Source organism: Mesoplodon bidens, assembly GCF_964165515.1.
Source record: "Mesoplodon bidens genome assembly, chromosome: 18".
NCBI lineage: Eukaryota > Metazoa > Chordata > Mammalia > Artiodactyla > Ziphiidae > Mesoplodon > Mesoplodon bidens.
Window position 1 is genome coordinate 27,737,498 of NC_138175.1, and position 23,976 is coordinate 27,761,473.

General features: G+C 44.2%; 1 protein-coding gene across 1 annotated transcript in view; it reads right to left on the reverse strand.

Moving 5' to 3' along the window:
• CFAP263 (cilia and flagella associated protein 263) overlaps positions 1–18,486 on the reverse strand; it is a 50,352-nt gene extending 31,866 nt beyond the window's left edge. Inside the window, exon 1 of the mRNA XM_081216891.1 lies at positions 17,974–18,486. The gene's annotated coding sequence lies outside the window, so the exon portion shown is untranslated. The remainder of the gene's footprint in view (positions 1–17,973) is intronic.
• Positions 18,487–23,976: the final 5,490 nt, after the last annotated feature.

The window sequence follows — 23,976 nt, forward strand, 5'->3', positions numbered from 1 at the left end:
CACCTTCTCTCTGCTGGTAGGCCTCTTGGGATGGGCTCAGGGAACAATGCTTAATATGCTCATATACCCCGTGGTACAGATGGGTGCCAGCCCCAAGAGGGCTCAAAGCAAGAAAGGGCTCTGCAGCAGGTCCGGCTATGGTGCCAACAGCCCTGTCAGTTGGGCTATGTGATACAGCAGGCCTTACAGTGTTGGAGGCATTCGTGGTGGGAAAAGCGTGAAGCTTAAAGCAAGATCCAGTGGGAGAATAACAGTGCAGGACCTGAGATTTTGGAACAAGACCGACCATGCAATCCACGGCAGGAATTTTCACACCTTCTAGGAAACAGCTCCTGGCCTGTTAGTAGACCCTGGTAGAAACAGAATACTTGACTATGTATCCAGTCCTGCCCACCATGAGCTGGGTTCTGTTGGAACCACCAAGTCATAAGTTGGACAGGCCCAGGGAGGTAGTGCCAAGTATCTAAAAGAAGTTAGGGAAAGGGTGCCTTAGAGGTGGGAGAGCAAGGAGCAGAGTGTTTTAGGGGCCCAGAGTTCCAGCCCTGACTTGGCTACTGGCCACTTGACTTGGATAAGTCACTCAATGCTTTTGTCCCTCAATTTCTACCTCTGTGAAATGAGGATGACACATTTTAAGTGACTGCCCTGTGCATCTTGCAAGCTTCCTCTCAGGCTCAAGTGGGATGGAGTAAGAGAAAGAAGGAGTTTGGAAACTAGGATGCCAAGATGGGAAACCCAGCACCTCCTCCATCTTTAAGAGCCACTGCCTGGGTTTCTCATCAGTCCATAGTAGATTTTGATGAGAAAAACTGACTCAGCTTGCAAATGGTAAATAATAATGATAATGATCATTGCCATTGTTATTTCTTAATATATTTATTACCCATTAGGTAATATTAGTATTGCTTAATAAAAACACAACAGTTACTCTTTCAGTCACTGTTTATTGAGCGTTCGCTAAGGGCTGGATGCTGTGCTAAGCACGTTTGACATATTCCCTCATTGCCTCAGCGTGACCCCGTGCCCCCTGCAGTGGAAGCGAGGAGCCCTAAACACTGGACCACCAGGGAATTCCCGAGAGAAGGGAAATTAAATAAAGCAGCTATCACGATTATAAAGCAACAAGAGAATGCTTTGAAAAATGAAAAAAATGAAAACTAGCCACTGGACCGCCAAGGAAGTCCCGCAAGTACCTTTTTAACTCCCAGTTTACTCACGCGGAGACTGAGGTTCAGAGATGCTTAGCAACTTTCCCAAGGTCACGTAGCTCTTCTGGGTGGGGCTGAAATTTAAACCCAGGTTCATCCCACTTTGCTCAGTCCTCTCATCATTTTTGCCCCATTAGAACGGTGTTTCTCAACAAGGGGTAGAGAGGGGACTATTTTGCTCCCTCAACCAGGCAACATTCTGCGATGTCTGGAGACATTTTTGCTTGTTATAACTGGCAGGGTACTCTTGACTTCTAGAGGGTAGAAGCCAGAGACAGTGCTTGTGTGCAATATTAGTTTCCCAAGGCTGCCATAACAAAACACCACAAACAAATGGCTTAAGACAACAGAAATTTGTTGTTTCACAATTTTGGAGGCTAGAAGTCAAAAATCAAGGTGTTGGCAAGGCTACACTCCCTCCAAAGGCTCTAGGGAAGAATACTTCCTAGCTTCTGATGGCTCCCAGCAATCCTTGGCATTCCTTGCCCTGTAGCTCTATCACGCCAATCTCCTTCTCCATCTTCACATGGCCTTCTTCCCTGGGTCTCGTGTGGCCTCTCCTCTTTCTATAAGGACACTAGTCATTAGATTCAGGGTCAATCCTAAATCCAAGATGATTTCATCTCAAGATCCTTAACTATTTACAAAGATCCTTATTTCAAACAAGGTCACGTTCTGAGGTTCCAGATGGACCTGAATTTTCAGGGATGCTTTTCAACCCACTGCACTGTTAAACACCCTTCAAGGCACAGGACAATTTCCCACAACAAATATTTATATCAAAATATCAATAGTGGTGAGTTTGGGAAACCCTGCTTCAGAGGGAGGCATTTCTTCTCTGGGAAGCAAGGAGAATTTGTCTCTGCTAATTCAGACAGCTACAAACAAAAAGGGTCTCAGAGCCGCTTAAAGTCCAGAGGCCACCCTCACCCTCCATTTTTCTGGGACCACTTCTGACAGCCTCCAGTATCTCCATGTGGATGCTGCCCCCTGCCTGGCATTTTTGTAGCACTCTGCATTTTGACTTAAGAATCACATGATCAGATCACCCAAAATACAAGCTTCAACCATAAATGAAAAGTGTCTGGCCTCTTCTTCCCCAAAAAGAAAGATGCTCAAAAAGCAAACAAAGGGGGCTTCCCTGGTGGCACAGTGGTTGAGAGTCCGCCTGCCGATGCAGGGGACACGGGTTCGTGCCCCGGTCTGGGAGGATCCCACATGCCGCGGAGCGGCTGGGCCCGTGAGCCATGGCTGTTGAGCCTGCGCGTCCGGAGCCTGTGCTCCGCAACGGGAGAGGCCACAACAGTGAGAGGCCCGCATACCGCAAAAAAAAAAAAAAAAAAAAAAACAGTAACAAAAAGCAAACAAAGGAACTCGGGCTCACAGGCAAGTGATATTTGCACGTTATGGGAAAGGGACCAGCCCTTCAAGGTGGACCATCATCCGATGACTGCCAGAGCACTTTCCTCCATTCTTTCAACAGATATTTGTCAAGCACCGACTGTGAGCTCAGCCCTGGGGATGCAGCAGCAAGCAGCAAGGCTGGTGTGTCTGATCACGTGGAGCTGCCAGTCTGATGTAAACAATTACAGTCCAGTGGGGGAGTGCTATAACAGGGAAGTACAAGGTGCCCAGGTTGCAAGGGGTCATGGAAGGCTTCCTGGAACAAGGGAGGCCTAATCTGAGATTTGAAGACTGAGTAGGATTCAAATCCAGGTGAGTCAGACTCATAAGTCCAAACTCAAGCACAACTTTAGCCCCTAAGTGAAGACCAAAAGAAGAGTAGTTTTGGGAGAATCGAAAGCTTGTGCAAAGGCCCAAAGAGGAGAGCGAGCACATTTGGGGAATTGAAGGATGGCCATCTATGCTTCACCCCTTTAGAAGAAAGCAGGGAAGATCATTACTAACATCCACCTTCTGGTTTTCCTCCAGAAAATCAGAATCAAAGGTGTGCAGGTAAGGGCTAGGAGCCATAGTCAACATCACTTGTGTCTCCTGCTTCCTCTGGATCATAGAGGAGCAAAGGTGTTAAGATCCTGGGCTCTGGGGCCAACACAACCTGAGTTGCAATCTTGCCCAACCAGTTACTAGTTGTGTGGCTTGGAGCCGGTCAGCTCACTGAGCCTCGTTCCTCATAACCACAGTGCTACCCCCTAGAGGTGTGTGTGTGTGTGCGCACGCGCAACTGAGGGGGCCATGAGACCACTTCTGTAAGAGCTTAGCACATGGCTTGGCACCCAAAAAGACCCCAGGCCTCGGGGCTTGTTTCTTTCTCATCTTTGGCTGTGAACCCAGGCCCAGCATCCTCCTGCATCCAGTTTCCAGGGAAGCTCTCTGGACTGAGATGAGGGATGCAGGAAGTGGGATAAGTAAACAGGCTCTCTCTTACGGTATTCTTTTTTTTTTTAAGGTAAAGAATAACATAGAAAAATGTGTACAAATCATAAATGTATAGCTTAACAAAATTTCAAAGACTGAGCACACTCATGTAACCAGCACATGGCTGAAGAAACAGAACATTACTCAGAAGCCCCCTCCCAAATACTCCTTTACTGTCACCATCACCACCAAGGGCGACCATGACTCTGACTTCTGAAGCAGACATTAGTATTGCTTGTTTTTCTATTTATACAAATGGAATCATGCAGCACATACTCCTTTGTGTCTGGCTTCCTTCCCTTGCCATCCTGTTGACAAGAGTCATCCACGTTGATGTGGGTAGTTATAGATCACTCATTACCGTGGCTGTACAGTATTCCATTGTGTTTATCCATTTCACTGTTGATGAGCTTTGGGGGAGTTTCCAGTATGAGGCTATTGTAAGAAGCACCACTACAAACATTCTAGTAAATGTCTTCTGGTGAACATATGTACACATTTATGTTAAGTACACGCTTAGGAGTGCAATTGCTAGGTCATAGTGTATTCAACATTAGTAAATATTACCAGTTTTCCAGAATGATTATACCAGGTGTTCACTTTTTAAAACAATCAGTGACATAGGGCACTGTGCCTTCCTGCCCCAGTGGTCAATCATTTGTTCACACATGTTTATGAAGCCTGGATCTGTGCCAGGCACTGGATGAGCTATTGGAATGCCAAGGTGGAAAGGCCATGGGCTAGTCTTAGCCTCTGTGCTCTGAGATCTGTTCCTTCCCCTTCTTCATCCGTGTGTGTGGGGTGGGTAGGGGTAGCCTTTCAGGCTGCACCCCCCAGGCTCCTGGGTCAACTGGAGGGCACTGGCTGGAGCCCAGGGGGCAGGTGAAAGGAAGAAGCTTGTGGCACTGGGGGAGGGCATGGGGGTGGGAGGATGGAGTTCTCCTCTCTCTCTGCCTTGGGCAACACCTCTGGTTGTGGCTGCATCTTTTCCACAGCTCCCAGAGGACAGGCCAGTCATGGTTACAGCTTCTGCAGGTGACCCTGGCCCCCGGCTCCAGTGACATCATCTGCCCCCTTGCCCCTCCAGCTGAGGGGTGGCAGTAACTTTCTCAGTGGCTCTTTGGCTTCCCCACTCTTCTACCACATGTGTATCTAATTCTCTGCAATCAGGCCCTCTTCAGATGCTTGGAGTGGTTTCTCTTTTTCTGATTGGATCCTGACTGATCCTGACAGGGACCTCCAGGGCCAGTGGGGAGATCTCCAGGCAAAAGGACAAGTCTCATTCACCCAGACCTTGTACTGATGGTGACAGATGAGACCTCTTGTGGGTTGGGGGGTTCTGTTAGACATATGCTAACTTGCCTGGAGAGTCACCACGAGGACTACTGCCAAATAAAGGCAGTTGCTTCTCCCAGACCAAGTAGCGATGTTGGGAGGCCTATCTCAGTGTCCTGCTGGCCGAGCCTGCTCCCTCCAAGGCATCCGTCTGTCTGGTTCTCTGGACCAGAGATCTGCAGGTTGGTCCTCAATGTGAGTTGCCTGCAGTGGCTGTTTATCTTTGTGGAGAGTAGCCCGGAGTGGAGAATAGCATCTTAGATCTCATGGTGATCTCAGTGCCTTAATGCACAGTAGGTAATAATAACAATTCACACATGAGCATTTACTGTGTGTAGGAACTGTTCTGAGCACTTGACGTGTCTTAACTTGATAAACGTGTTACTATGATCCCATTTTACAGATGAGGAAACTGAGGCATGGGGAGCTAAAGTAGCTGGTACTCAATTGATGTTTGTTGATGACAATAGCATCAATAATTTGTGTATCAGAGTGCTTAAAAACACTGGCTTTGGAATTCAAAAGACAGTGCTTTGAATCTGGATCCTGCCCCTTGCTAGTGTGTGACCTTCCTCAGTTTCCTTCTCTGTAAACTGAAGGTAATGATGCCCACCTGGCCAGGGTCCTGAGAGGATTAAATAATGGGTGAGCATCAGTGGTAGTAGAACTTGCAAAATTTACATGTATATATAAAATGTAAAATTGTACTTTACTGCATGTATACTACATCTCAATTTTTTTTGATCATGTACTTCTTTATTTATGATTAGTAATGGCCTGAAAATAAATTATAACCTTCAGATTTAACAAACCAGCAATTATTTTATTTAATAAAATAATATTTTTGATGAATTTGCCTATGTTATCCCAGACACTAGCCTCAAATCATGTTACCCATTTGGGGATCACATTAAGAATCCCACTCTATGAGGTATATATATATATTTTTTGGCTCCGGACGCGCAGGCTCAGCAGCCATGGCTCACGGGCCCAGCCGCTCCGCGGCATGTGGGATCTTCCCGGACCGGGGCACGAACCCGTGTCCCCTGCATCGGCAGGCGGACTCTCAACCACTGCACCACGAGGGAAGCCCTATGAGGTATATTTTTAACACTGCACTATTTTTAATTTTTAATTTTGAAATAATTTCAGTTGCAATATATAATAAAAAATTTGTCATACAACTTTTACCCAGAGTTTCCACATTACCCAAATATTAACTTTTTACTACATTTTCTTTACCATTCTCCCTCTCTCTCTCTCTCTCTCTCTCTCTATATATATATATATATATATATGACAAAGTAGATGTTCATCTATATTTTCCTTACCCAAACATTTCTTTTTCTTGAAACATTTGAGAGTAGTTGCAGACCTGATGTGCCCCTTCATCCCTAACTATTTCAGTGTGTGTTTCCTGAAAGCAAGGACATTATCTTATAAGATAATGTTAATCAAGACATTAACACTGATTTCATATTGTTATCTAACATGATCTTATTTAAATTTTGTCAATTTTCTCACTAATGTTTTATTTATTTTTGGCTGCGTTGGGTCTTCATTGCTGGCTGCACGTGGGCTTTCTCTAGTTGCGGCGAGTGGGGGCTACTCTTTGATGCGGTGCGACGGCTTCTCATTGCAGTGGCTTCTCTTGTTGCAGAGCATGGGCTCTACGTGCAGGGGCTTCAGTAGTTGTAGCACTCAGGCTCAGTAATTGTGGCTCACGGGCCCTAGAGCGCAGGCTCAGTAGTTGTGGCACACGGGCTTAGTTGCTCTGCGGCATCTGGGATCTTCCCGGACCAGGGCTCGAACCCGTGTCCCCTGCATTGGCAGGCAGATTCTTAACCACTGCGCCACCAGGGAAGCCCCACTAATGTCTTCTTTAGTAAAATAAATACATGAGTTCTTCTGGTCCAGCACTGCATTTAGTGGTCATGTGCCTTCAGTTTCCTTTGATCTGAAACAGTTCCTTAGTGTTTGTGTTTGGGACCTTGACATTCGTAAAGAGTCAAGGCCAGTTGTTTTGAACTGTGCTCCTCAATTTGGGCTTGTCTGCTGTTTCCCCATGATTAGATTCAGGTTCTATATCTTGGGCAGGAAAACCACAGAAATGATATGTCATTCTCAGTGCAACGTGTCCAGAGGTATTTGATATCATGTGATTTTAACTTTGATCACTTGGTTAAGGTGGTGCCTGCCAGGTTTCTCTGCTGTAAGGTTACTGGTTTTCTCTTTGCTCTTTATAAGTATCTTGTGGAGAGATACTTTAAGTCTGTAAATATTCTGTTTCTCATCATACTCTCACCCACCATCACTGGTGATTCTTGCTTGAATAAATTATTATGGTGACAGCTGCCAAATAGTGATTTTTCTAATTTCAGGATTCCTTTTACATTTATTAGTCTAGATTCTACTTTGTTTATATCTGTGTGGACTCATGAATTCTTAGTTTATTCTATGATTTGTAATCCCTAACTATCATTATTTAATTTAATGCTCAAATTATCCCAAATTTGGCCAGTAGGAGCCCCTTCAAGCTGGTTCCTTCATCCTTTTGACGTGTCCCCGCCATTTTCTGTGTGTGCTTGCTTAGTTTCTGGCAAACTAGATGTTCATCTACATTTCCCTTACCCAAATCTAGAATTAGCCATTTCTCCAAACAGCCCTAGTTTCCTTTAGAAGAGAATTTATCCTTCAGTTTTTAAAAGGAGGAAGGAGAACAAGGAAAAGGAGGGGGAGGGGAAATGCCCAAAAAGTGGGGGATAGGGGCTTGCACATATTGTAGTATGTGTTTAAGTGTTTACATTTAACAAATCAATAGTTTTTCAAAAAAAGATATGATACAAATATAATTGTACTCCACATAAGACGGTTATACCAAAAGTCTACATTTGAGGTCCTTCCTGAATATGGGTCCAAATCTGCTCCCCAGCGCACTCCCTCATAGCCCTCTTCTGTGGTGCTCAAATGAGAAGGAAAAGGGAATTCCACAGTGCGATGATGAACCTCAGAGAGCTCAGCTCTGGCTTCTCTGAACCCTGACCTTGACCCCACCCTCAGAGCAGCTTTGCTAATATCTGTTTATATCTTGATTTTACTCAGTTTTATTTGAGGAAGTTTTAGGAAAGTGGAGGGGGGAAGGTGGTTAAGAAGAGCCAGAAGAGCCAGACTGGCCCAGTGGTTAGGACTCTGTGCTCCCAATGCAGGGGGCATGGGTTCGAGATCTGATCAGGGAACTAAGATCCCAGATGCCGCACCAGCACAGCCAAAAAAGAAAAAAGAAAAAGAAAAAGAAAAAAGAGCCAGACTACCTGATTTCAAATCCTGGCTCTGCAAGTGACTTGATAGCTCTATGCCTCAGTTTCCTCATCTGTAAAATGGGCATGTACCACCCCCAGAAGATTTTGGAGAGGGTGGCACCATTTGATGTATGTCAAGCACAGGGAGATGCAGCTGGCAGATGAGAGTATTATTACACATAATGTTGGTGGTTGTCATGACTTCACACAGAGGCTTCTGCCTTTAGAGACACCTTCCCATTTTTATACTCCCTGCCCTCAAGATTTGGTGCTTACAAACTATCCCTCATGGCCCAGGACTGGAGGATCTCCACTCTGACCTATCTTCATCCCTGGACACGTGCAGGCAGCTGTGCATCAGTCAGGACCCTTTCCGGTGCAAGTGACAGAATCCCAGCTCCTACCAGGTTACACTAAACAAAATCATTGGCTCTGAGGGTGTTTCCTCAACCTTCAGGCATGGCTGGATCCAGGGACACAATTATGCCATCAGGATACCAACCCCCTCCATCTCTTCTGGCCTCACTTTTTCTCTATGTTGGCTTGACTCTGAAGCTTCACTCTTCTTATGTGCAGCAAGATGATCAGTGGCATCAGGTTCACATCCTACCAGCTGAGCAAGCCCAGCAGAGAGAGAGCCTTTACCCAGTGGCTCCATCTAAGGTAGTCAGGCTGATGGCTGTCGATCTGCTTGCATCTCATGCTGTGCTAGATCTTTTCTATTTGCCCCTCCATAGCTACTCCCCACCCTTTCCATCCCCCTCTGTGCCTTGAGGGGCTGACCCATGTAGCCTATAGAATCAGACTCCCCTGCCTTCTGGGTTTGGGTTGGACTCAGCAAATCGAAGGCACAGGCAGGAGACTGGAGGACACAGAGGGGGTACAGTCAGGGTGTGTATTTTCCAGCTCCTTCCCTTCCAGGTCAGCATGGGCTGTCTGTGTGTCTCCACTGAAGGTCCCAGCTCCTGCCAGGGTGCCTTCTTCATAGGGCCACCAGGAGCACCATTCCTCCTGGGCCCAGTAATCACTCCCTCTCCTTGCCCCTCAAGCTACGGGAGATAACGGCTCCCTGCCGATGCAGGTCCGGCACTAGGTCTTGTTGGTTTCCCTACATCCTGACTTCACCTTTATAAAGAGAACTTTGATTACACTCTCCTCAGTGACCCAGTTGAAAGTGTCACCTGTGTTCTGCTGATGCACACGTGAAGTCTGTCCTAATCAACCATAAAAGAAGGGACAGACAGTGTAACAAAGATGTGAGTGTCATAAGGCTTTGTAAACCTTACAGCCTCAGACCACGTTGGGGGTGTCAATCTGTAAGTCAGGATCCTCTTAGTCTTGGTTTCACCCTCCATCTTCTGAGTTCCATTGAGCAATGGGATGAGGAGGGGAACTGAATTTGGAGTCCAAACCCAACCACCCCCCTCCCTCTTATATCTCCCACTAGCTGTGTGACCTGAACCATTTACTCAGTTTCTCTGAGCCTCCCTTGAAGTGAAGAGACATTGCCTGCCTCCCCCAAGCGTTGCTAGTAGAACTGTTGGCTGTGGGAAGGGATTGCTGACGTCTGGAGTTCTCCACTCTGTGTGTTGTGGCGCCTCAGGACTTCTGGGGTATCCACAGCTGCCTCCTTCCTTCTTGCTTGTGGTTCTATTTGTTTCCATTTTGGCCACAGAGGATCTCAGTCCTCTGCCAGCCACTCTCTGCATGACCTCAGAAGTAACCTTCTGTACCATTCGTCCCCTCCCCTACCCTGTGGCTAGGATGCTATGAGGATCAAAGTGATAACATCCTTTTATGGTCTCTCTGTGCCACTCCCACCACAGGAGACCATAAGCCTCTTGAGGGCAGGGATACCATCTGTTCTGTCCACTGTTGTATGCTCGTGTCTACGAGAGACCAGCACAGACCAAGTACTCAGCAAACATGCGTTCCATGAACAGAGGCAAACAGGAATCGAGGATGTGTTAAAAAACAAAATGAAGAATTGTAACACAACGTTACCCAAATTGCCCACATGGCCATCCTGGTGATAATAATGTCTCCTACATTATAGGCTTGTTGTGAGACTGACATGAGATCATGTATGTGAAGCACTCAGCACAGTACCCGGCCAGGAGCAAGTACCCCATCAACGCTGGGTGGATCCATGAGCAACAACCTGCTCAGAGACCAGCATTGTCTGATGGTCCCTCTGCTCCTGCCAGCCTGGCATCATTGGATTCCAAGGAGGTGGACCATTGTCTTGGGGACAGAGATGTCTTTCTGTTTCCTTCTCAAGGAGGGACACAGTGGCAGATAAAAAGGCAAAGAGAAGCTATGGGCCAGGCTGAGAGGACACTGCACTCAGCTATTAACCTGCCCCTCAGATCTAATCTGAGGTCTAATCTCTCCAGGCCTCAGTCTCCTCATCTGGAAAATGGGCATATTTCCACCAGTTCCTTCTACCTCACAGGTGGTCCTGAAGGCCAAATAAGAAAATGACTGTACTTAAAAGCTCTTTTAAATTAAAAGTCATTAATGAAGCTCAATGGATGACAAAAACCTTTCACTATCCCAAACTCACCTCTCACAGCCCCAAGGGGTCCCCAGATCCCCATTCTAAGGCTCTTTCCCAGCTCCCCCCCATCCTTTGCTCTAATCAATGAACCTTTGCTCTAATCAATGAACCTCGGACAACCCCTACCCGCCCTCCCCAGGCTGGCTCCAAAAGAGCTTTGTGCAAAGGCCCAGATTGACATGGTCCCTTGTTTCTATTGATTTGGAAAGGACTCCTCCTTTAGGATGGCTGAAACAGGGAGCTCTGTAGTCTCTAGCCCCAGGGGCAGCTCACAGGGAAGGAGAAGAGGGAGTCATCTCCACCCCTCCTGAAAAGTGAGTCACTCTGTCAACGTCACAGCTGGTTCTACCAGACACCCCAGGAGCTGGGCCCCGCCCTTGCCAAGCCAAACCCTCACCCTCCTCCTGGGTCCAAAGCCAGAGACACACACCAGCCAGAACTACCAGGACCCCAGAACCCCATTCTACTCAAAAGTCTTTCAGACTATCACAGTCAAACTATTAATGCTGAATAACATGGAGGAAAAAGAGAAAGTTTTCTCTCCCTCCCTGCCCTCCACTTTAATCCACGCCCCAAAGGAAACCACTATTAATAGCTTGGTATAGAACATCCAAGATACTATATAAGGCATATTCAATTTTGTTCATTGGACTTTTAAAAAATTTTACAATGTTGTGTTAGTTGCTGATGTAGAGCAAAGTGATTCAGTTATACATATACATATATATTCTTTTTTCATATTTTTTCCATTATAGTTTATTACAAGATATTGAATACAGTTCCGTGTGCTATATAGTAGGACCTTATTGTTTATCTATTTTATATCATTAGGACTTTATTTTTTGGAGCAGTTTTAGGTTCACAGCAAAATTGAGGGGAAGGTATAGAGATTTCCCACACGCCCCCGGCCCTTACATGTGCACATCCTCACCCCCTACCAACATCCCCTACCTGATGATACATTTGTTACAATGGACGAATCTACACTGACGCATCATAATCACTCAAAGTCTGTAGTTTACGTTATGGTTTACTTTTGGTGTTGTACATTCTATGAGTTTGGACAAAATGTACAATGACATGTATCCATCATGATAGTATCATACAGCGTATTTTCACAGCCCTCAAAGTCCTCTGTGCTCTGCTTATCCACCCCTCTCTCCACCTCCAACCCCTGGCAACCAGTCCTTTTACTGTCTCCATAGTTTTGCCTCTTCCAGAACGTCTTATAGGTGGAATCCTATCATATGCAGCCTTTTCAGATTGGTTTCTTTCACTTAGTAACATACATTTAAAGTTCCTCCATATCTTTTCATGGCTTGATCGCTCACTTCTTTTTAACACTGAATAATATTCCATTGTCTAGATGTACCACAATTTATTTCTCCACCCACTGAAGGGCATCTTGGTTGCTTCCAAGTTTTGTTAATTATGGATAAACCTGCTAGAAACATCTGTGTGCAGGTTTTGGTGGGTGATTGCTGGATCATATGGTAAGAGTATGTTTAGTTTTGTAAGAAACGACCAAACTGTATTCCAAAGTGGCTGGACCATTTTGCAGTCCCATCAGCAATGAATGAGAGTTTCCTATTGCCCCACATTTTCTCCAGCATTTGGTGTTGTCAGTGTTCCCGATTTGGGCCATTCCAATAGGTGTGTAATGGTATCTAAGTGTTGCTTTAATTGGCATTTCCCTGATGACATACGATGTGGAGCATCTTTTCATATGTTTGCTTGTCATCTGTATGTCTCCTTTGGTGAGATGCCTGTTAAGGTCTTTGGCCCATTTTTCAATTGCATTGTTTGTTTTCTTATTGTTGAGTTTTAAGAGTTCTTTGCAGATTTTGGATAACAGTGCTTTATCAGATATGTCGTTTGTAAATATTTTCTCCCAATTTGTGGCTTGTCTTCTCAGTCTCTCGGTGTATATTCAACTTTTAAAATTTAATTTAATTTTACAGGTAATACAAAATCTTACCTTCTTTGGGGAAAAAAATGACACAACAAAATCTGCCTTGACTTTTACCCCCCATCTGAGTCCACTCTCGCCATGACCCATGTGTTATGCCTGTTACCTCTCCCAAGTGTACTCTTCCCCACTTTTCTCTTTGTGCTTTTATTTGTACATATTTCTATTCCTATGGGAAATATATAGCTCTATTTTGTGTGCATGTGGTTTACATAAATGCTGGCATATCGTACTTATTCTTTGCCAGTCACAGCCATGCCGTGTCTTGAAGATCCAGCCATGTCAGGACCTACACAGCTATCTTGTTCTAAGCATAGCATTGTACTCCGTTAAATGGTATATCACAATTCATTTAGCCTTTTCTTGTTGATGGATACTTGGATTGCTCCCAATTTTTTCTTTCGTCCCTTTATAAAATTATTTTTTAATCAAATTCATGATATTAAAAATTAAATAATATTACGATGTTTATAGCAAAAGTCAGTGATGCATTTCCCCACCCCACTCCCCCACATGCATATATACACACACCCATCCCTCTGGAGTCCTGCTCCTTCAAGAAAATGACTTACTACCCTTTCAGCTGTTTCTTCTGATATTTACCTCCATATTTCTGAATAAGATGCTTATGTGCTATTTCTTGATTTATCAACCTGAGGCATGATCTGCTGCCTTCCTCTTGTAGTAGATGCAAATTTCTTGCCACCCACCGACTTGCCTCCTCTCTTTTTGTCCTTCTTATATAGTTACATGACAACTTTCTGGTTAAATCGTATTCTCTGTTTACATTATTGTGACTGTGGAAGTATTTTTTTCCTGCCGAGCTGTGGTTCTCAATGCTAACTGTACTCAGGGAGCTTTAAAATCACCCAGGGAGATTTAAATAATCCTGAAGCCCAACCTGCACCCCAGATCGATTAAGTCAGGCTACCTTCAACTTTTTCCTTCTCAACCTTCCATCAAATGTTTTATTTCTGCTCTTATGTTTTCGTTTTTACATTTTATTTATTTATTTATTTTTGGCTGCATTGGGTCTTTGTTGCTGCACGTGGGCTTTCTCTAGTTGCAGCGAGCGGGGGCTACTCGGGGGCTACTCTTCGTTGCGGTGCGTGGGGTTTCTCATTGAGCCTGGAGCATGGGCTCTAGGTACACAGGCTTCAGTAGTTGTGGCACACGGGCTCAGTAGTCGTGGCTCGCGGGCTCTAGAGTGCAGACTCAGTAGTTGTGGCGCATGGACTTAGTTGCTCCCCAGCATGTGGGATCTTCCCGGACCAGGGCTCGAACCCCTGTCCCCTGCATTGGCAGGAGGATTCTTAACCACTGCGCCACCAGGGAAGTCCTACTCTCATGCTTTTAATTTGCAAGAACTCTTTCTTGTTTTCTGATTGCTTCTTGTAGCAGACACTGCTGCCATAAGCTCTTGGCATTCAACCCTGTGTGCTGCCCAAAGCTGTTGGCTGCAGATATCTATGACGCCTGCCCAAGGGCTGTTTTCTTCCAAGTAGCATCCTCTGCCTGAGTTCAGGACAAGTTAGAAGTAATGAAGGTCACTTCCCTCGGAAGCAGCGTGTTCTTATGCACTTTTTGGGATACTTCTGGGGGATGTTCTACACCATCTCCAATAAGTCCCCAGCAAGATGCCCACAGTAGTAACTGGCTGGAATAACACACCTTTTATTGTCTTCCTTTCTCTTCCTGTCTCACTTCCCAACTCCTCATCCAGTTTTTTCTGGGATTACCTGCCCCAAATCACTTGCACTGGAATCATTGTCTCAGATTCTGCTTCTAGGGAAATCCAACCAAAACACTCCTTCTTTTCAATTTAATAGAATCTTATTCATGTTTCATGGATGCAATACCTTATTGTCTCTCTGAGGATATTAATTATAAGTGAGATATAACATTTGTTTAAAAATTTTCACTCTTGCTGCTACATAGAGACTTAGCTTGACCCATAATATCTGCAGGTTGATTTTCTTGGGTTTCTCCAGAGATAGCACTCCAGTTTCCCACTGTGATGAGGATATGTGCCCTGCTAGCAGCATCCTTAGAGCCAAGTGGCAGGAGAGACCAGGGTTCTTCCTAGTCAGCATCTGGACTTTCCTATTACATTCCTGTTTGTAGTATAGTGATTCTGCCTACCTTCCACTGTGTCTGGTGTCCTTAGGTCTGGAGCCTCCCTGGTTCCATTTTTTCTGTAGAACGAACTTCTGTCAAGGATGGGAAGGGGTAGTTGCCTGGCTGTATCAGATCTGAAAGGGGCCCTAGGTGGTTATTATTCCAGTTACAATTGCTAAGTAAAAAGTCACCCAAAACTAATCAAAACAATAGGTATTTTAACCTCTGTCATAGTTTCTGTGACTAAAGAATTTGGGAAAGGCCTTCTGGCTTAAAATCTTTCACGAGGTTACAACCAGAAGGTGATTGAGGCTGGAATAGCAGGGGGCCAGGCATATCTCTCTTTCTGTCTCTCTCTGTCTCTGTCTCTGTCTGTTTTTCCTTCTCTCTCTCCTTAGTCTCTCAGGTCCACTCCATGGGGTTTGGAGGCTACCTTGAGCTTCCTCACAGCATGGTGGTCTCAGGACAGTTACAGTGCTTACATGGGGGCTTAGGATTCCAGCACCAGAGTTCCAGCTTCGGAAATTACACAGCATCACTTCCACTGCATTCTGCTGTTACAAGCCTGTCCCAATTCAAGGTGAGGGGACAGACCTTGAGGAATCCATGTGGAATGAGAGATACCGCTGTGACCATCTTTGGAAAATACAATGTGCCACCGTGGTCTCACTGCTTCTCATACACGGTTCTGAGCCGTGCTTCTGTTGGTAATCCCTCTCCACCTCTGACACATCATTCTGACTCAGTTCCTGGCATTTTTGGATTTAGTCCATAAATCTTCCTGCTTCTCATGGGGGGGGGCCCCATGTACAGATTTGCAACCTGGGCAGCACACAGTGGAACCACACCTTAGGGGTGCCATTCACCTTGTAAACATTGCCACTTTGTCTATTAAGATCATTTTCCAGCAGATGGCAGTAAAGGGGAGTGGGGGTGAGAAAGAGCATATTCTGTCTATTTCCCACCAGATGGAAGTCAAGTAAGTATCTAGCGCTACTTCCTCTTCATACAAAGAGGCTGTAAGGCTAGCAGGTAGCCTGGCTGCTTGTTGGCAACCCCTTCTGCAGGTATTTTCCGCTTTAACTCACCTGCTCTCCACCTCCTCAAAATGTAGCCCCTCTCATCCACTACTGTCCTCTCACCTGTTCTTTCTGGTTCTTTTTTGGGTTGATACCTTTCGGTTAGGTACTCTGATCTTGGTAGGGCTTTGGGAGTGGTCAAATACATGTCCTCAATCTATTATTTTAACTGAAACGCTTCCAACTTTTCCCTAATATAAATTGCTGCAATAACACCTCATTGTGCACATAAGCAAATGTTAATATCTCTTTGTATAGTTTACTTTTACAAAAATGGATCATGCTATACACGTTGTTGGGCAATTTGCTGTTTTACTTAATATATTCTGGGCATCTTTCAAGGTCAGTTTATGTAGTTCAACATTTTTCATTATGATAGCGTGTAATGTTCCATGGTAGGGACAGGAACTTTATTTCAGAGGAGAGCAAAGGAAGGAAAAACACCTTTTCATCACTCCTTATCCCCCAGGTGGAGGGACGAGTCCCCAAAGGAGTGCCCACAGGCCAGGCAGAGGGTCTGGTGAGTGGGGATGGGCTGTACATAGTTTTAACTACATCCTTGACTCTATGTATGTAATCATAACCATAGTGTGGACACTTCAGATCCTGTTTTTTCCTCCCTTGGCTTTTTGTTAAAAACCAGGATTTCTCAACTTTGGCACAATTCACATTGGGACCAGAGAATTCTTTGTTGTGGGCTGGTCTGTGCATGGAAGGATGTTTCACAGCATCCTTGGCCTCCACCCACTAGATGCCAGTAGCATTTCTCCACCCCTCCACCCAGTTGTGACAAATAAAAATGTCTCCAGGCTTTGCCTAATGTTCTCTGTGGCAAAATCACCCTCAGTTGAAAACTGATCTGAAGTTCTGTTAGCAACAAGTGACCCAGTTAGCTGTTTTTGCTTCCTTTGTTTCTGGTTAAACTAGGTATTTATGATTTTCTAGGAGAGGATGTATATTCCCACCATGCCATTCCCCTGTGTGCCCAAATAGGGGGTGAATTTCTCTTAATTTACTCTCAGATTTTTTATCAAGTTCATCTGCTGGTTTTCTTTTAAATAACTTTGAGGAACTTTCAAATGTAATGCATATTTCTGGTTAAAAGTTGAAAAATACAAAAAAGCACAGGAAAGAAAATTTAAATTTTCCCTTTAGGCTCCTTCCAGATAATCACTGATAATATAATTTTGGTGATTACTCTTATAGCCTTCCAGTCTTTTTTCTCTCTCTACTTCTGTGTAGAATGTGTGTATGTATATACACACATACATGTATATATACATGTATGTATAACATTTTGGGCAAACCCCTCTTTTTCATATAACATTGTAATATCTCTTCTTGCTTTAAGCCCCAGAGTCCTTTGCAATCACTCTCTTGCATCTGGAGAGCTACTCCTTACTGTTCAAGTTCTGATTGTTTATACTGATTAAGGTATAATCAGGACTATACAAGGATCACTTGTCCATACCATTTTTGAAATACAGCAAATGACCTCTGTTCCCTGTTAAAGTACAACTTTAAGAACATTAAAAACATGACTGGGACGGGAACCAAGATGGCAGAGTAGAAGAACGTGCTGTTACTCCCTCTTGTGAGAACACCAGAATCTCAACTAGCTGCTGGACAGTCATCAACAGGAAGACACTGGAACTCACCAAAAAAGATACCCCACATCCAAAGACAAAGGAGAAGCCACAATGAGATGGTAGGAGGGGCGTAAAATCAAATCCCATAACTGCTGGGTGGGTGACTCACAGACTGGAGAACACTTATACCACAGAAGTCCACCCACTGGAGTGAAGGTTCTGAGCCCCACGTCAGGCTTCCCAACCTGGGGGTCCGGCAACGGGAGGGAGAATTCCTAGAGAATCAGACTCTGAAGCCTAGTGGGATTTGATTACAGGACTTCGACAGGACTGGGGGAAACAGAGACTCCACTCTTGGAGGGCACACACAAAATAGTGTGTGCATTGGGACCCAGGGGAAGGAGCAGTGACCCCAGGGGAGACTGAATCAGACTTACCTGCTAGTGCTGGAGGGTCTCCTGCAGAGGTGGGGGGTGGCTGTGGCTCACCGTGGGGACAAGGATACTGGTAGTAGAAGTTCTAGGAAGTACTCCTTGGCATGAGCCCTCCCAGAGTCTGTCATCAGCCCCACCAAAGAGCCCAGGTAGGCTCCAGTGTTGGGTTGCCTCAGGCCAAACAACCAACAGGGAGGGAATCCAGCCCCACCCATCAGCAGTCAAGCAGATTAAAGTTTTACTGAGCTCTGCCCACCAGAGCAACAGTCAGCTCTACCCACCACCAGTCCCTCCCATCAGGAAACTTACACAAGCCTCTTAGATAGCCTCATCCACCAGAGGGCAGACAGCAGAAGCAAGAAGAACTACAATCCTGCAGCCTGTGGGAAAAAAAAAACCACATTCACAGAAAGATAGACAAGATGAAAAGGCAGAGAGCTATGTACCAGATGAAGGAACAAGATAAAACCCCAGAAAAACAACTAAATGAAGTGGAGATAGATAGGCAACCTTCCAGAAAAAGAATTCAGAATAATGATAGAGAAGATGATCCAGGACCTCGGAAAAACAATGGAGGCAAAGATTGAGAAGATGCAAGAAATGTTTAACAAAAACCTAGAAGAATTAAAGAACAAACAAACAGAGATGAGTAATACAATAACTGAAATGAAAAATACACTATAAGGAATCAATAGCAGAATAACTGAGGCAGAAGAACGGATAAGTGACCTGGAAGACAGAGTGGTGGAATTCACTGCTGCGGAACAGAAAAAAGAATGAAAAGAAGACAGCCTAAGGGACCTCTGGGACAAAATTAAATGCAACAACATTCGCACTATAGGGGTCCCAGAAGGAGAAGAGAGAGAGAAAGGACCCGAGAAAATATTTGAAGAGATTATAGTCGAAAACTTCCCTAGCGTGGGAAAGGAAATAGCCACCCAAGTCCAGGAAGCGCAGAGAGTCCCATACAGAATAAACCCAAGGAGAAACACACCGAGACACATAGCAATCAAATTGGCAAAACTTAAAGACAAAGAAAAATTACTGAAAGCAGCAAGGGAAAAATGACAAAATAACATACAAGGGAACTCCCATAAGGTTAACAGCTGATTTCTCAGCAGAAACTCTACAAGCCAGAAGGGAGTGGCATGATATACTTAAAGTGCTGAAAGGGAAGAACCTACAACCAGGATTACTCTACCCAGCAAGGATCTCATTCAGCTTTGATGGAGAAATCCAGAGCTTTACAGAGAACCAAAAGCTAAGAGAGTTCAGCCCCACCAAACCAGCTCTACAACAAATGCTAAAGGAACTTCTCTAAGTGGGAACCACAAGAGAAGAAAAGGACCTACAAAAACAAACCCAAAACAATTAAGAAAATGGTCATAGGAACATACATATCGATAATTACCTTAAACGTGGATGGATTAAATGCTCCAATCAAAAGACACAGACTTGCTGAATGCATACAAAAATAAGACCCATATATATGCTGTCTACAAGAGACCCACTTCAGACCTAGGGACACATACAGACTGAAAGTGAGGGGATGGAAAAAGATATTCTATGCAAATGAAATCAAAAGAAAGCTGGAGTAGCCATACTCATATCAGATAAAATAGACTTTAAAATAAAGAATGTAGGGCTTCCCTGGTGGCGCAGTGGTTGGGAGTCCGCCTGCCGATGCAGGGGACACGGGTTCGTGCCCCGGTCTGGGAGGATCCCACATGCCGCGGAGCGGTTGGGCCCGTGAGCCATGGCCGTTGGGCCTGCGCGTCCGGAGCCTGTGCTCCGCAACGGGAGAGGCCACAACAGTGAGAGGCCCGCATACAGCAAAAAAAAAAAAAAAAAAAAAAAAAAAAATAAAGAATGTTACAAGAGACAAGGACGGACACTATGTAATGATCAAGGGATCAATCCAAGAAGAAGATATAACAATTATAAATATATATGCACCCAACATAGGAGAACCTCAATACATAAGGCAACTGCTAACAGCTATCAAAGAGGAAATCGACAGTAACACAATAATAGTGGGGGACTTTAACACCTCACTTACACCAATGGACAGATCATCCAAAATGAAAATAAATAAGGAAAGAGAAGCTTTAAATGACACAATAGACCAGATAGATTTAATTGATATTTATAGGACATTCTATCCCAAAACAGCAGATTACACTTTCTTCTCAAGTGAGCACAGAACATTCTCCAGGATAGATCACATCTTGGGTCACAAATCAAGCCTCAGTAAATTTAAGAAAATTGAAATCATATCAAGCATCTTTTCTGACCACAACGCTATGAGATTAGAAATCAATTACAGGGGAAAAAAACGTAAAAACCACAAACACATGAAGGCTAAACAATACGTTACTAAATAATCAAGAGATCACTGAAGAAATCAAAGAGGAAATCAAAAAACACCTAGAGACAAATGACAATGAAAACACGACGATCCAAAACCTATGGGATGCAGCAAAAGCAGTTCTAAGAGGGAAGTTTACAGCTATACAAGCCTACCTCAAGAAACAAAAATCTCAAGTAAACAATCTAACCTAATCTACACCTAAAGAAACTACAGAAAGAAGAACATGCAAAACCCAAACTTAGCAGAAGGAAAGAAATCATAAAGATCAGGTCAGAAATAAATGAAAAAGAAATGATAGCAAAGATCAATAAAACTAAAAGCTGGTTCTTTGAGAAGATAAACAAAATTGATAAGCCATTAGCCAGAGTCAACAAGAAAAAGAGGGAGACGACTCAAATCAATAGAATTAGAAATGAAAAAGAAGTAACAACTGACACTGCAGAAATACATAGGATCATGAGAGATTACTACAAGCAACCCTATGCCAATAAAATGGACAACCTGGAAGAAATGGACAAATTCTTAGAAATGCACAACTACTGAGACTGAACCAGGAAGAAATAGAAAATATGAACAGACCAATCACAAGCACTGAAATTGAAACTGTGATTAAAAATCTTCCAACAAACAAAAACCCAGGTCCAGATGGCTTCACAGGCGAATTCTAGCAAACATTTAGAGAAGAGCTAACACCTATCCTTCTCAAACTCTTCCAAAATATAGCAGAGGGAGGAACACTCCCAAACTCATTCTACGAGGCCACCATCACCCTGATACCAAAACCAGACAAAGATGTCACAAAGAAAGAAAACTACGGGCCAATATCACTGATAAACATAGACGCAAAAATCCTCAACAAAATACTAGCCAACAGAATCCAACAGCACATTAAAAGGATCATACACCATGATCAAGAGGGGTTTATTCCAGGAATGCAGGGATTCTTCAATATACGCAATATGCTGCTTTTATTTTTTTTGGGCTGCGCTGCATGGCATGTGGGATCTTAGTTCCCCAAACAGGGATCGAACCCAGTCTCCAGCAGTGAAAGCGTGGAGTCCTAACCGCTGGTCCACCAAGGAATTCCCTCTTCTTCCTTTCTTACTTACTTTCATTTTAAAAAATATATAACTGCTTTACTGAGATGTAACTCACCATACACTCATTTAAAGTGTACAATTTCATGTTTTTTGGTTTATTCACAGAGTTGTGAACTAAGTTTTAAAACATTTTCATCACCCCAAAAAGAAACCCTATTCCCATTAGCAGTCACTCCCTATTACCTCCCAGCTCCTGGCAAACAGTAACCTACATTCTATCTCTATGTATTTACCTGTTCTGGACATTTTCTATAAATGGAATCATACAACATGTGAATCTTTTGTGTCTGGTTTCTTTCATTTAGCATAATATTTTCAAGGTCCATCCATGTTGTACCATGTATCAGAACTTCATTCCTTTTTATTGCCAAATTGCATTTCCTTGGATAGACATATCACATTTTAATCAGTTGATGAACATATGAGTTGTTTCCACTTTTTGGATCTTATGAAAAATGCTGCTATAAACATTAGTTACAAGTTTTGTGTGGACATATGTTTCGGTTTCTCTTGGGTATATGCCTGGAAGTGGAATTTCTGGAGCATATGGTAACTTTATATCTGACTTTTTAGGAGCTGCCAAGCTGTTTTCTAAAGTGGCTGCACCATTTTACATTCCCACCAGCAGGGTAGGAGGGTTCTGATTTCTCCACATCCTTGTCAACACTTGTTATTATCCGTCTTTTTGATTAAAACCATCCTAGTATTACCTAACCAAGTTCATTTAAAGCCATCCTAATATTACCTAACCAAGTTCATTTGCCCGACGTGCAAAACACTGAGACGCTGAGTTTTGCAGCAAAGAAAGGGTTTATTTAAGAGGCAGCCAAGTGAGGAGGTGGGAGAACAAGTCTCAAATCTGCCTCCTCGAAGGCGAGGGGTTTGGGATATTTATAGGATAAGGAAGTAGGTTGGTCTTAGGAATGGGGAAAGGAGGTAGGGAAAAGGTGAGGTAATCGATATGCTGCTCAGGCATATCTGAGTTACATGCCTCTTCATGGGATGCATGTTCAAAAATGGAGGCGCTTAGAGGGGGTGGAAGAGGATTGGATCCGGAGTTTGGGATTAGCAGATGCAAACTATTATATATAGGATGGATAAACAAGATCTTATTGTATAGCACAGGGAACTATATTCGATATCCTGTAATAAACCATAATGGAAAAGAAAAAAATAAAATAAAAAGAAAAAATGGAGGCATTTAACGTGACCTGAGGGTAGAGTTTGCGGCCCTCTGCTATCAAAAGATCACCAAGCGGACACTCGCGCATGCCCAGTTGGAGGGTCAGTGGTCCTATCCAGTCTTAACCTGCTCAGCTCTAATTAGACATAGCTGACTCCGAGTTCCTGGGAAACAGCTGTGGCAAACTTCCTATTGTTTAGTCTGTGTGCATCTTGAAGGACATGCAAGGTATTTTGTAGCAACAGTTAAAATTACCTTGATTAGTGAAGGCAGGTTACAGGTGTAATGGATTTAACTCCTGATTATCCACAGTTTCACCAGTGGGTGTGAAACGGTATCTCATTGTGCTTTTGTGGCTTTGCTTCTTAAACCAGTCTTGCACAGAAACGAATTTTGCACACAGTCAAGGTCCTCAGCCCAGTGGCCTCAAGGTTTAAGTCTCTCTTGGTGAGTTGAGCCTGATGGATGAGTGAAGACTGCCCTGCTGAGCCATCCCACAGATGGGGGCTCCCAGAGTGGCCGGGCAGCTAAACCAAGCCCTGCCCATCTTGGGGAAAGCATCTAGAATGCTTGCTCTTCTGGCCAAGTGTGGATCATGTAAATACCCAGGTTGTGTGAGGGAAGGGAGGGGAGGAATGCAGCCTGGCCCTGGGCTGGACCCCTTCCAGGAGGTCCCAGACTTCTGTAAGCTGTCTTTTGACTACTGGCCAGAACAAAATGACCTCCTTCAACACACTGCCACACCATCAGAGATTCCACCACTTTCCCAGAGCTAAGTAAATAAGTTGCTTTCTTTTCAAAAATGTGAATGCTTCTGGGAGGAGTAGGTATCTTGCAAGAAGTCAATACCTTATTGTGAATTAGCTTATCAGATGGTCACCCACATCCTGCAGAGACAGGGCAGAGACAGAGGAAGTGGGAGTTTTGACTCACTGGGAAGGATGGGGGAGGGATGGATTGAAAAGGGGTAGCTCTGCTCAAGGGGTAACATTGCAGGAGGCTAGGACAGGGCCAGAGTTGGCATAAGGAGCCTGCTGGGAAAGGTTTCACCTCCATTCATCAACTGATAAACAGTGATCATGATTAGTTATTGTATGCCCCATGTCGTGCATGACATAACTATTCTATTTTATTTATTTATTCATTTATTAACAAACACTTATGTAGCCCTGTGTGCCACCACGGATCTCTCACACTCCACCCGCTACATCTAATTTATTACAGATTCCATTGGCTCTCCCTGAAAAATGATCTTGGAATCTGACCCTTTCTCACCACCTTCCTAGCCGGGGTGCTCACCCACTGGTTTACTGTAGGTCTCTCTTGCTGGTCTCCCGGCTTCCATACTTGCA